The sequence below is a fragment of the Rhinopithecus roxellana genome, chromosome 6 (assembly GCF_007565055.1).
Source record: "Rhinopithecus roxellana isolate Shanxi Qingling chromosome 6, ASM756505v1, whole genome shotgun sequence".
In the NCBI taxonomy this organism is placed as follows: Eukaryota; Metazoa; Chordata; class Mammalia; order Primates; family Cercopithecidae; genus Rhinopithecus; species Rhinopithecus roxellana.
Window position 1 is genome coordinate 90,342,911 of NC_044554.1, and position 12,374 is coordinate 90,355,284.

At 40.4% G+C, this 12,374-nt stretch overlaps 1 protein-coding gene and 1 non-coding gene across 4 annotated transcripts in view; both read right to left on the minus strand.

Moving 5' to 3' along the window:
- Nucleotides 1-12,374, minus strand: part of ELMO1 (engulfment and cell motility 1) — a 578,893-nt gene that overhangs the window by 214,166 nt on the left and 352,353 nt on the right. The window lies entirely within an intron of this gene.
- On the minus strand, nucleotides 4-76 carry TRNAK-UUU. The gene has a single exon. It is a non-coding gene; the product is annotated as a tRNA-Lys (tRNA).

The window sequence follows — 12,374 nt, forward strand, 5'->3', positions numbered from 1 at the left end:
ATCCGCCCAAATAGGGACTTGAACCCTGGACCCTCAGATTAAAAGTCTGATGCTCTACCGACTGAGCTATCCAGGCCCCTGATATTTTCTCAACTAACATTAGCTAAAAAGATCATCCCCCAGTATCTTGCTAGTAGATGAAAATAAGAAAAATTCCCTGCAGGCAAAACTAACTTTGTTAATGCCCCCATTTCAAACACTATCTTAGATCAGACATTACTCTGGAATATTATCCAGCCTTTAAATACACACACACACACACACATGCACACACACAACATATATAATATTAGTATACTCAAAAAGGTTCAGGAGAGCCCTTAAGCTGGGAGCTGAGGCTCAAGAGTAAACAAGTTCTTCTTGAGAATGAGGAGGAGCATTCTTTCTTTTAAATCTAAAAGTATTAACTCAAAAAGAATCTAAAACTTAACAAAAATTAGATACTAACCCAAGTATTCTATAGGCTTTTGGCAATTCAAAAAACAGAGTGTTAAAGTGCATGAAGCACCAAAAAAGGGTCTCCTCTGAAAATAGGGCTTGGGCCCTGATACGGTTTGGGTGTATTCCCACCAACTTTGTAATGAGATTTGTAACCCCCACAATTCCCACGTGTCGTGGGAGGAGCCTGGTGGGAAGCAATTGAATCATGGGGGTGGGTCTTTCCTGTGCTGTTCTCATTATAGTAAATAAGTCTCATGATATCTGGTTTTAAAAATGGGAGTTCCCTGCACAAGCTCTCTTTGCCTGCTGCCATCCACGTACGATGTGACTGCCACGTGGAACTGTAAGTTCATTAAACCTCTTTCTTTTGTAAATTGCCCAGTCTCCGGGATGTCTTTATCAGCAGAGTGAAAACACACTAACACAGGCCCCTCCATACTTAACTTCTTATGAACTCGGAATGCAAATCAATATAGTACCTCTATTTTAATATTTTTAAAGCAGTAAACTACATAAGTAAAACCACCACTCCATACGCATCCCAAACGAGGAATCATCTATTCCACTTATTACTTAAAGAGTCAACCTTCATAGTTCCTTTGTCAATACCATGTGTCACCATTAACAAGGAGGAGCCTGCAGTGAGGGGCTGCCACTGGTTTCTCTTCTTCATAAAACATAAGGCGGGTACCACTCACATGCAATTACAACAGAATCAACGATTTCGACACACAAAATACACATGGACAATACCTATGTCAAAAAATGTTTAACCTTTCTCATAAAACAGCCAAGAATAAGATAATATCCTGAACTCTCAAGGTGACAAAGAGGTTTCTCGGTTTTCTTTTATTGTTGCTATTCTTTTTATCATACCCCTGGCTAAGGGGTCAGAAACATCAAAGGAAACTTTTCAGAGGGCAGTTTAGCAATATCTTTCTAGTAACCATACATGCTCACTGACTAGCAATTTCACTTCTAGGAATTTGTTCTAAGGAAAGGATTAAAAATGAATCCTTTGGATTCATTCTGGTGGTAGCCAGAGGTGTTTTTTACAGTAAAAATTTGGAAACAACCTAAATATACAGAAATAGACATCTTTTGTACATAATTTATGATATATATATATACACAATGGGATGCTATCTAGTCACTAAAGAATATGCCCTTGAAAGATATTTTAAGATATGGAAAAAAGTTATTGATGATAGTTTTGAGGGAAGGAAAAAAGAAACCAGGATTCTGAACTTCAGAGGCAGTATGACCCCATATTTCTTATATATACATGTATATGCAAACATATGTATTTATGCAGATAATGTGAGGATACAAATATAGACACAGTAGAGGCTAAAAGAGAACACATCGCTATGCTTATGCTGTTATCTCAGGGTGACAGAATAGTAAGGGGCTTTAATTTTCTCCTTTAAATATCATTCCCATTTTCTAAAACTTCTACATTTTCAACAGTAGACAAGCATCTGGTTTTTATTGTTGTTTGTGTGTACATGTGTGTGCTTGTTTTTTTTTTTTTTTTTTTTCCTTAGAGACAGGGTCTTGCTCTGTCACCCAGACCAGAGTATGGTGGCACTGTATCCTTCACGAACATACCATAGTTCACCGTGACCCTTGAACTCCTGGGTCTGTGCTAGGACTACAGGCACATACCAGCATGTCTAGGCAATTTTATTTTATTTTTTGTAGAGACAGGGTTTTGCTGTGTTGCCCAGACTTGTCTTCTGGCCTCAAGAGATCCTCCTGCTTTGACCTCCCAAAGTATTGAGATTACAGGAAAGAGCCACTCTGCACCTGGTCACTACAATTTTTAATGTATTGATTTTATAATATTAAAATATATTTCTATATATCTTATACAGTCCAGATTTTGTGTGATTATTTTAGGAATAGGGAAATGGCAGAAAAAAAATTCAAGAACAATTATGTGACTGTTTTAAAAAATGAAAATACTGATCCTCTCAAAAGTTGTAATACAGTATAATTAAATATACAGTATAAATATATAGTATGCAAAAATATATAATTATACAAATATATTTAAATGTATAACTATATAAATATATTTATATATCAATATACCATATATGTATGCATATTTATACATATATACACTTATTCATATACTTTCATATGTTTTATAGATATAAATTCATATATAGGGTATAAATATATAGTATAATTTAAATATAGAAAATATTTGGAAATAAAATCTATGCTATGTCACTTGTCTAAACAGTGGTAGAAATCAAAGGATTACTCTGTGGGTAAAACAGTTTTATTAACATTCTGTTTTGTTTCTATAGAACTACTCTTTGCTCAGTAGCTTAAAATGATGCTAGAATACAAACAAGTAAGAAATAATTCACGATTCACTTTTCAGTTATCTTCACCAGATCAATAAACTCCCAGTGCCTGGAATGAGATCTGGGACATAGCTGACGTACAGTAGGTATTTGCCTAATAACTCTGTGGCCTGGGTTCTCGGGAGGGTGAGGGGATGAAGACAAGAATCCTGTTGTCTTTGCTGTCCTATCTGGGCACCATGCTTGTAACACGGTAGGTGCCCCACAGAAGTGCACTGAATTATACTTAGCCTAGATCCAGGGCCCCCAGAGTTTTGTGTGGTGGTGGCAATAACCTGGCTGTGAATGTGGGGTTAATATTAGACCAGAAGCAGCTAGGCAGAGAACATACCAAGGAGGAGTCAGAAGTGAGGTGGTTTAGCTTGTTTAGGGAGTTGCAAATGGGAAAATGCAAGCTGATTTTGGTCGTGAGTTTAGTTTTCTTTTGAGTTGCATTAGAAAATTAGGGCAAAAAAGCAGGCAGAAGCCAGGTTACAGAGACTTTCAAGGCCCAAAGCAGTAAGGGTTTTTCCACAGACCTTGGCTTGAATGGGAATAAATGACTATTCAATCATTTTCTTATTATTTGGGACCCTGAAATTGCTTTCTCATGCCACACTTATTCCCTTTCCCTGGATTATGTGTGAGGATGTCCAGGAGCTATGAAAGGTGTGTAATATTTAGCCAGCCATTTCTGCTTGGGTTTTAGATACAGGGCTTTTACGTAGATAGTAGTTGATGGTTTTCATTTGGAAATATTTTAAATGGAATATTATCTTTCCAATAAAACACTGGCAATATACTGAGACAAATGAGAAACACAGAAGCTGTTTTAAGGCCTAACTCCAGGAGGATGAGACCAAGGTTCTATTTGGCAGCTAAAAGGATGGACACTGTCCTTTTATTTAAAAGATATGTCTTGTGCCTTCTTCTTATGTGCATGTAGGAAATGTCACACATTCTTATTTTCTAATCTATCAAGAAGCCCTTCTAAAAGGGGGAGAAGCCTAGGGCTATGGGGACATCACAAAGAGCTAGAAGGGGCACCAACAGAAAGGCTGTGGGCAGGAATCGGATGGCGACAGATGACGATCAGCCTTCCTCGCATCACTGCGTGCCAGGCAACTCGCCCCTTAAGATAAACCCTGACAGAAAATAATGAATTTGAATAAAAAAGTGTAATGCACACATTAATGTGAAAACAGACAATGCTCTATTGAGTAAGTAATTTCAAGGTGAACTGCCTTATAATGGGGCAGTGGTGAGGGGAACTTTTTCAACTATTTCAGCTGTGACCTACAGTATGAAACACATTTTCTACTGCATCCCGGTACACAGGCAGACGAATGTAAAACCGATTTAATGAAACACTTCCCTTTGCTACTTGTGAAGCACTCTAAAAATTATTTTACTCCATTTTGAAACCACTATCCGAAATTCAGTAAAGTGATTTCGTTACCCCGGATGAGTCACTATTTGCAATTACTTCAAGAGAGTAATCCATTTGACTGCCTCCTTCTAGTGATTTTTTTTCCTATTTCTTGAGATAAAAAGCCTCCACAACCACATCTCATGAACTACTCAAAGCTAGAAATCAAAGGACTCAAGGTCATGACTAAAGAGGAATAGTCAAAAATGAAAGAAATTATATTATTATCTCAAGCATAAATACAGACAACCACGTGGCATGGGATCCGATGAAATAATAAAGGTTCAGGAAATGGTCTCTTCTGCCCATCTCACCAGCCACGATGACCAGTGTTTTAGGAGAAAAACAGCACAGTCAACAGACAGAAGGTTAGACTGATCTTGTTTGGCTGTTTAAATTTGTTTCCTTACCACCTGAAAACCCAAACCTCTAGCCAGCCAAAATAGTTCAGTAAGTGTTATTGGCTATGATTTTAACTTCTCCTCAAGGCTAGGAGCAGCAAAGAAACTGGGGCTCCATCCCACACAAAGAGAACAAAGATCTTGAGTTCCATTGGTGAGAATCTAGTAGCAGCAGGACCCATCTGCTGGTTTCTCACCTCCTTCCGACTCCCTGCCAGTGATGGTATCATCCTCAGGGTGCACCATCCCCCACCACAGACAGCCCTGAGAGGGCAAACTCCTGGCTGACGGGGTTCCCAGTGCTGCCTCCATCGCGATGATGGTGACAGGCAATATCTGCTGAGCACAGGCTATGTGTCTGGCACTGTGGCTAAGACCCTTCCCGTTGTCTTCTACCATCCCACGTGACTGCCTGTGCTGACTGGGAGGTTTTACGGATTATTCACTGTCCCAATTGTGCCCCCAGAAACAAAGAATTTAACTTTCTAACAAAACGATCTTCTGTCCAGTTCAGCATGGTAGTCACTAGCTGCCCCACTCCAAACCGTGCAGCCTCTCCAAGCTTTACACACATGTTGGATTAAAGGACAATCTTATACTATAATTGGGATGGAACTGATACTAATTATGGGGCAGATGGAGCTGGAGGGAGAAAAGCTGCAAGTAAATATATGAAAATATGCAATTCAATACAGTGTGAGATGTGCCTCAACAAGGGGAAGGGCAGGATCAAGCCCAGATCTCAGGGAGCTGTGCCCTCAGGGAGAGAGGCTGAGAAGTGGGTCTGAATTGCACAAGCACAGGGATGGAAAGGACATTCTGGAATGAGGACCCAGTGTGGGCCATGGCCCAGGGTGAAGAGGAAGCACATCACACTGAGATTTCTGTGGCATGGAGGTGTGGCAAAGAAGTCTGGGCTTCAGCCTAAGAGGAATCGTGGCCCAGTGAGGGGTTTTAGACAGGTCTGACAATGCTGTAGGAAAAAACACACAGTTGCCGGATGAAGCAGGGGTGGACTGGAGGAGGCAAGGATGCAGGCCATACAATGGTGATCTGAATTAGAGTGATGGAAGTGCATATGCAGAAAAATCAGGAGATTTAAGAAATATGGGTACTGAATTAACAGGATGTGGCCACTGGCTGGCTGCGGATGTGAGGCAGTGACTGAAGATGGCAGCAAGTTTCAGGTGCCAACAAGGGGGTGAATGGTGACCCAGGGAGGAGCCACAGGTGGAGAGAGGAGCTAGTGCATTTTCACTTTTTCTTGATTGTAGGAGCCAGGCCTTCCAGTCTAGCCCACTGTTAGGGAGAAGTGAGCCGGAGCATACGAGCAAAGGGGAAGGTACCTCCTGCCGTCATGAGCAGAGGGAAAGAAACCTACCTAGGAAGCATTAATATTTATACATTTAGTTTGATATTTTCCTCTTTTATTTTTTAAAAGTAATGTCTATTCATTATCAAAAATATAAAAAGTACAGAGAAACAGAATCGGGACTGACCTAGTCAGGAGGCCTGGCAGGCACAGTGCTGCAGGCCCGCAATGCTTTCAGATGCCCCTGAAAATATTTTAATTTCATTTAAATCAGAAGGAAAACATAAATAGAATAATAATGAATCCAGCCAGGATTATATCCATCTTTATAATAATGCAGTCATAAAATGTAAGTTTTAATACTGTTTTATGAAGGAAGGGACCCGTAAAGGCAAAAGTACCTAGGGCACACGAAAGTAATAATATGGCTATAGTGGAGATGAAGAAAGAGCATCCATAAATCCCTATCGGTAAATCTCTACCTATAAATCTCTATCATAAATATGCATAAATCTACCATGCCTAATCCGAAAGTCTCTATCGTGTCTATATCTATTATCATCTATCTTAATATCTTCCTATATATGGATCACCTTAAATCCCACTGTCTCAGTTAGGTTTCTTCCTCCACCCCCAATTTTTTAATTAGTTCAAAAACTGCCTTTTATCTGAATCTACATGACTGCTCAGTGAAGTGCAAATGCTTCAGCTTTTCCAGGGGTTAATTTGGTAAATAAATAAAAAACTTTAAGATTTCAGACCATTTGACACAGAACTTCTTCTAAGAATTAATTTACAGGAAATAATCACATGGAATTACAAGGATGTTCATCACACTGCTATTTCTCATGAAAAAGAGAAATGTCCTTAAATATCCTGCAATAAGAGTCTAGTCAAATTAATTATAGTAGATACAATGAAACACTAAGCAAACATTTTTGTTATCGTGGATAGTTACAATATATTAAATAATAGAATATTTAAAAAATACATACTTTAATCCTATTTTAATGCCCCAAAATGTGGAAAGGTATATATGAATCCCTCTTGGTGGCAGGATAATATATAATTATTGGTTCTGCTTCTCTGCATGTTTAAATTTTTTAGCATTGAACATATATTACTTGTGAATTTAAAAATACTAAAAGTATGCACTAATTCAGAATCTGTTGGTAGACACTTGGCTAAGGAAATTATTAAGGTGTGTGTAAAGACAGAGATACAGGTCTCCTTCTTCATCAAATTTTCCCTCTCTACCAAATCTTCCCCAGGAGCATATAAACATGCTGTTATTTCCCCCACCGATGAAGAAATCTCACTTGACTATAACTTCCCTTCCAGCTTCCACCTTATTTTCTATATCACTGTGAAGCAAAGCCCCTTTAAATGGTCATCTATATCAGTACCTGTCAAACTATCTGCAGTGAAAACCAGTTTATTTTCAATTTCTAACTTGTTGTTTAGAAACAGACACTCTTGAAAAAAAAGTATAATGAAATTTAATCACCAGAAAAATGATCATGGGCTTCATTGAAGGCTATGATGATGTCAAACTGTGTAAAAGTTTCTAAAAGCCCCCTCTTCACTATCTCCTCACAGCCATCATCGGCCCACACTGAGCAGCATGCGTTTCTACTAACCGTCCCAATGCCTCTGCCCCTACTTGCTCTTAACTCATCTAGTTGGGCTCTCTCCTCCCCAACTCCAGTGAAATCACTCTTGTTCAGGTCACCCTGACCTCCACCTTACTAAAATCAATGGTCAGTTATCAGTCCTCATTTAACCCCACCACCTGAAGCATATGACACTGCAATCGCTCCTTCACCTTAAATTGAACTTTCTCTTGAGTTTCTTCCTATGCCCCTGGAGCCCCACATTCAATTCCTTCCCCAACCTCCTCTTCTCCCCAGCCTCTAAATCTTGGGGTGCTCTAGGGATCAATTCTAGGGCATCTTCGATGCTTTCATTCAGTCTCATAGCTTTAACTATAATCTATGTACTGGTGATGCCCAAAGTTAAATCTCCAATTCAAAACCATCCCCTAAACTCCAGACACATATATCCAACTTTGAAATCAGCATCTCCAATTAGATGTCTAAACAACATCTCAAAACTAACACAAATAAAACAGAACCCCTAATCTTCTATGCCCCTCCGTCAATTTCAGTGATGACTCCCTGCTTCTAGTCATCCATCCTTCACTCCTCTTATTCCCCACTCCACATCCAGTCATCCAGGAAAATCCTGTTGGCTCTACCTTTAACATAAATCCTGAATCCAACCTTTTTACAGTACTGCCACTGCTAACACTCTGGTTCAGGACACCATCATCTCTCAACTTGCTTATTGTAGCGGGGTGTATTAATTTGACCTCCCACAGTCTAATCTCAATAGATGAACCACACACAGTTCTTTGAAATTGTAAATCACATGTCATATGTATGCTCAATCTGCCCAATGGCTTCTCTTTCTACGTAAAGTAAAAGCCAAACTGGTTACAAGGGCCTACAGGTGCCTGAAGAATCTCTCACCCACTATCCTTTTTTTTTGTTTTGTTTTGTTTTTTGAGACAGAGTCTCGCTGTGTCACCCAGGCTGGAGTGCAGTGGCATGATCTGTGCTCACTGCAATCTCTGCCTCCCGAGTTCAAGCAATTCTCCTGCCTCAGTGTCCCACGTAGCTGGGACCACAGGCGCCTGCCACCACGACTGGCTAAATTTTTTTTGTATTTTTAGTAGAGACGGGGTTTCACTATGTTGGCCAGGCTGGTCTTGAACTCCTGACCTCATGATCCACCTGCCTCAGCCTCTCAAAGTGCTGGAGTTGCAGGTGTGAGCCACTGTGCCTGGCCACCCACTACCCCACTCTTACACTATCTTCCCCTGGTTCTCTCTGCTTCACCCCCACTGGCCTCTGTGTTCTTACTTTCTCATGGCGAACCCTCATGCCTCAGGCTCTTCATATTGGCTGTTCCCTCTTTCTGGAAAACTCTTGTCCAGACACCATCTTGGCCCACTTCCTCATTTCATTCATAATTTTGATCAATGTCACCTTCTCAATGAGGCAATCTCATGAGTCCTCCCTTTTCTGCTGGATTTTTCTCCATTGTATTTTTCACCATATGACATACTTCTTTATATGTTTATTATCTTTCTCCAACTAAAATATATTCTCTTTAAGGGAATGCATAGTAGTCAGATTATTTCACTGCTATAGCCCCAGTGCTAACATGTTAAGTGTATTTACTGAGCAAATGTTCATCCCGGTGCTCTTTATAAAAACAAAAATTTGCAAAAAATGTAAATACCTGTCAATAGGAAACATACTTACATAAAATGAAATACTATTTATATCCATATCCACAAAATGACCCTATCTATAAAATTGAATACTATGCAATTATTAAAAGTTTGAATGAACTACAAATGAACATATTTTCTGAAAGGAAAGATGTCTCTAATACATTAAGTGAAAAGAGTCAGGATATAAACTAATATGCATATTAGTCCATTTTTATAGTAAAATCACATAGGAGAATTTGGTATAGTATATGTGATATGGTTTGACTGCATCTCCACCCAAATCTCATATAGAATTTTAGCTTCCATAATTCCCTTGTGTTGTGGGAGGGACCCAGTGGGAGATAACTGAATCATGGGAGTGATTTCCCCCATACTGTTCTCATGGTAGTGAATAAGTCTCATGAGATAAACCCCTTTCACTTGGCTCTCATTCCCTCTTTGCCTGCTGCCATGTAAGACGTGCCTTTTGCCTTCTGCCATGATTGTGAGGTCTCCCCAGACATGCGGACCTGTGAGTCCATTAAACCTCTTTTTCTTTATAAATTACCCAGTCTCAGGTATGTCTTTATCAGCAGTGTGAAAATGGACTAATACAATATGCATTAAGGCAAATTTCTGATCTAAAACAAAAACAAAAAAAATGATGAAAACAATGAACCCTGCGAGACCTTACATTTGAGGTTTCTTCTGATGATGGCAATAACACAGAAAAGCAGCAGGATGAGTTCTCACCCGGGCAAGTCGATGGGAAAATAAGTTAGTGCATTTTGGTAGGATTCCTAGGGACTCTGGCAAAAAGCAATTTCTCAAACAATTAAATTGCCAATAAAAGACAAGGAAACATGAGAGCTATGCTTCTTGGGGATAGGTATGACTTGCAGAAATGTTAATAGCATTTGCATTTAGGTTCATTTGTTCCTCCAAGTGTCAGGTTTATTTAAACACTGCTGTTTCCACGTAAAGATGGCCCAGGCACCTGCCACAGCCCCCAAAATCTGCACTGCCATTATAGAGTGGCCACCAAACCTAGCCCAGGGGATGCTTACGTGGGAAAATAGAGGGGGAGAAATCAGTTGAGCAGAAAATAACGAAAACAGAGGGATTTTTTTTTAACCACTTCCTATATCTGTTCTGGCAAAATTAATGTTTAATTCCTCTAAAAATATTCTGATGGTTGATATTTCAAAGTAGAAAAACATGCAGAATGAGAAAGCCATATTTCACAGCCGGGCACAGTGGTTCACATCTGTAATCCCAGCACTTTGGGAGGCCGAAGCAGTCGGCTTGCTTGAGTCCCAGGAGTTCGAGACCAGCCTGGGTAACATGGTGAAACCCTGCCTCTACCAAAAAAAAAAAAAAAAAAAAAAAAAAAAAAAAAAAAATTAGCTGGGTGTGGTGGCATGTGTCTTTGGTTCCAGCTACTTGGGAAGCTGAGATGGGAAGATCACTTGAACCTGGGAAGCAGAGGTTGCAGTGAGCTGTGACTGCATTACTGCACTCCAGCCTGGGTGACCCTGTCTCAAACAAACAAACAAACAAATGGAAAAGCCCATTTTGCTTAAATGTCTGTCCAAAAGCTGAGAGTCATCATACCTGCAGGGGAGAGGTAAATCCTTTGGTCCACGCTTTGAGGTTGCCTATTCCCCAGGAGCCCTTTATAACAAGGCCTGTGGGCATTTCCATAATTCTCTTGTACAGAATAGAATAGCCAATTCAGGTTATACACATGTCACTCAAGAACAGGTGACAACAAAGTTCAAGTAAAACGAATGTGGTGGTTACAGTCAGCACATTGGTTACATAACAAGGAGTACCACAGTAGTTTTGAGTTGGTGGCCACCTGGACAATTCCAGCACTTCCCCGCCTAGGAACATGAGGACTATACAGGAGATGCTTGTCTAGAGCTGCTTGGTAGTGGAGCCAGAACTAGAATCCAGGTCTTCTAATGCTTAATCTCTCTTAGGCACTGTGAGTGGCTCTTGCCACCACATGATAATATCCACTTAGCCATGATCTGAATTCCCAGGAAAGGGTAAGTCCAAAGTTGGGGGGGGCAGTCAGGCTGCCTAGGAATCAACTGCAGAGTCTATTAAGCTTGCTGATTTCTGGATTCCCCTGCAGGAATTTGCATTTCACAGAAGCTCCCTGAAGTGAATCTGATACACAGCCAAGTTCAGGAATCACCGGACTAAGTTATACAAGACAGAAGAGCAAAGAAACCAGCAGATTTCCATGTAAAAAAATGCAAGTCATTCTCCTTACTCACTCTGTAAAAAAAAAAGCATGGAAATATGCAATTATAAAGCTCAAAATAGCTTCTTCAGGGGAAAAAAATGTGATTCACACTTCTAAAGATGCTCAGGCCACAGCTGCAATCTGCTCTTGTGGCCAAAACCCTTGGGAAGCAAAATTAAGGGAAGCCACACTGGGCTTGTTTGCTGGGATCTAGAATTGTGTCCTGCTCCCTGCAGACAGGTCAGAAAGGCCTCTCTGGGAGGAAGAGAGCGAGCTCACTCCAGAGAGACAGGCAGCCAGAAGACCTGCCAGCTGGAGCTGCCCCTGATAATCTGGCTTCCGACAGCCACCATCCGAGAGGACCTGGCTCCCATCAAGTCCTGGTGGATAGGTGCACCTGCTGAGGAGGAGGCAGCTCTGCAGAAGTGCTGTTTACTGGCCTCTCGGAGTCCTTGCTGGAGTTCTGCCTAGAACAGAGATTGAACTCTGTGCTGGTTAAAGTCGAACTCATTTCCCATAGAGCGGGAGTGGGTAGAAAAAAAGCAGCAAGCTGAGAGCTGTCTGGAGGCAGTTGGGGATATAATAAATTAGGAAGTCACACAGCTGTGTGTTCTGAAACACAAGATTGAAAATAGATCATTTTTTTTCCTCTTGGGGGAACATACTGTAGTGTTGATATTTTCTAACTCAAATTTGGACTCAGTGGGCCTTCTCAACCAAATAACCCTGTGGAGGAGGGGGAGGCAGAGGAATGAAGAGAAGCCCTTTAGTATAACTCATTCTCACTTATTTTACAAGAAAACAAGAATGTTGTTTGAGAGGTTTCAGGGTAAAATGCAAAGTTCATTAAAAATTTAGCAATGTCTGAAGAATATTTTTGGAACTGACCCTGAA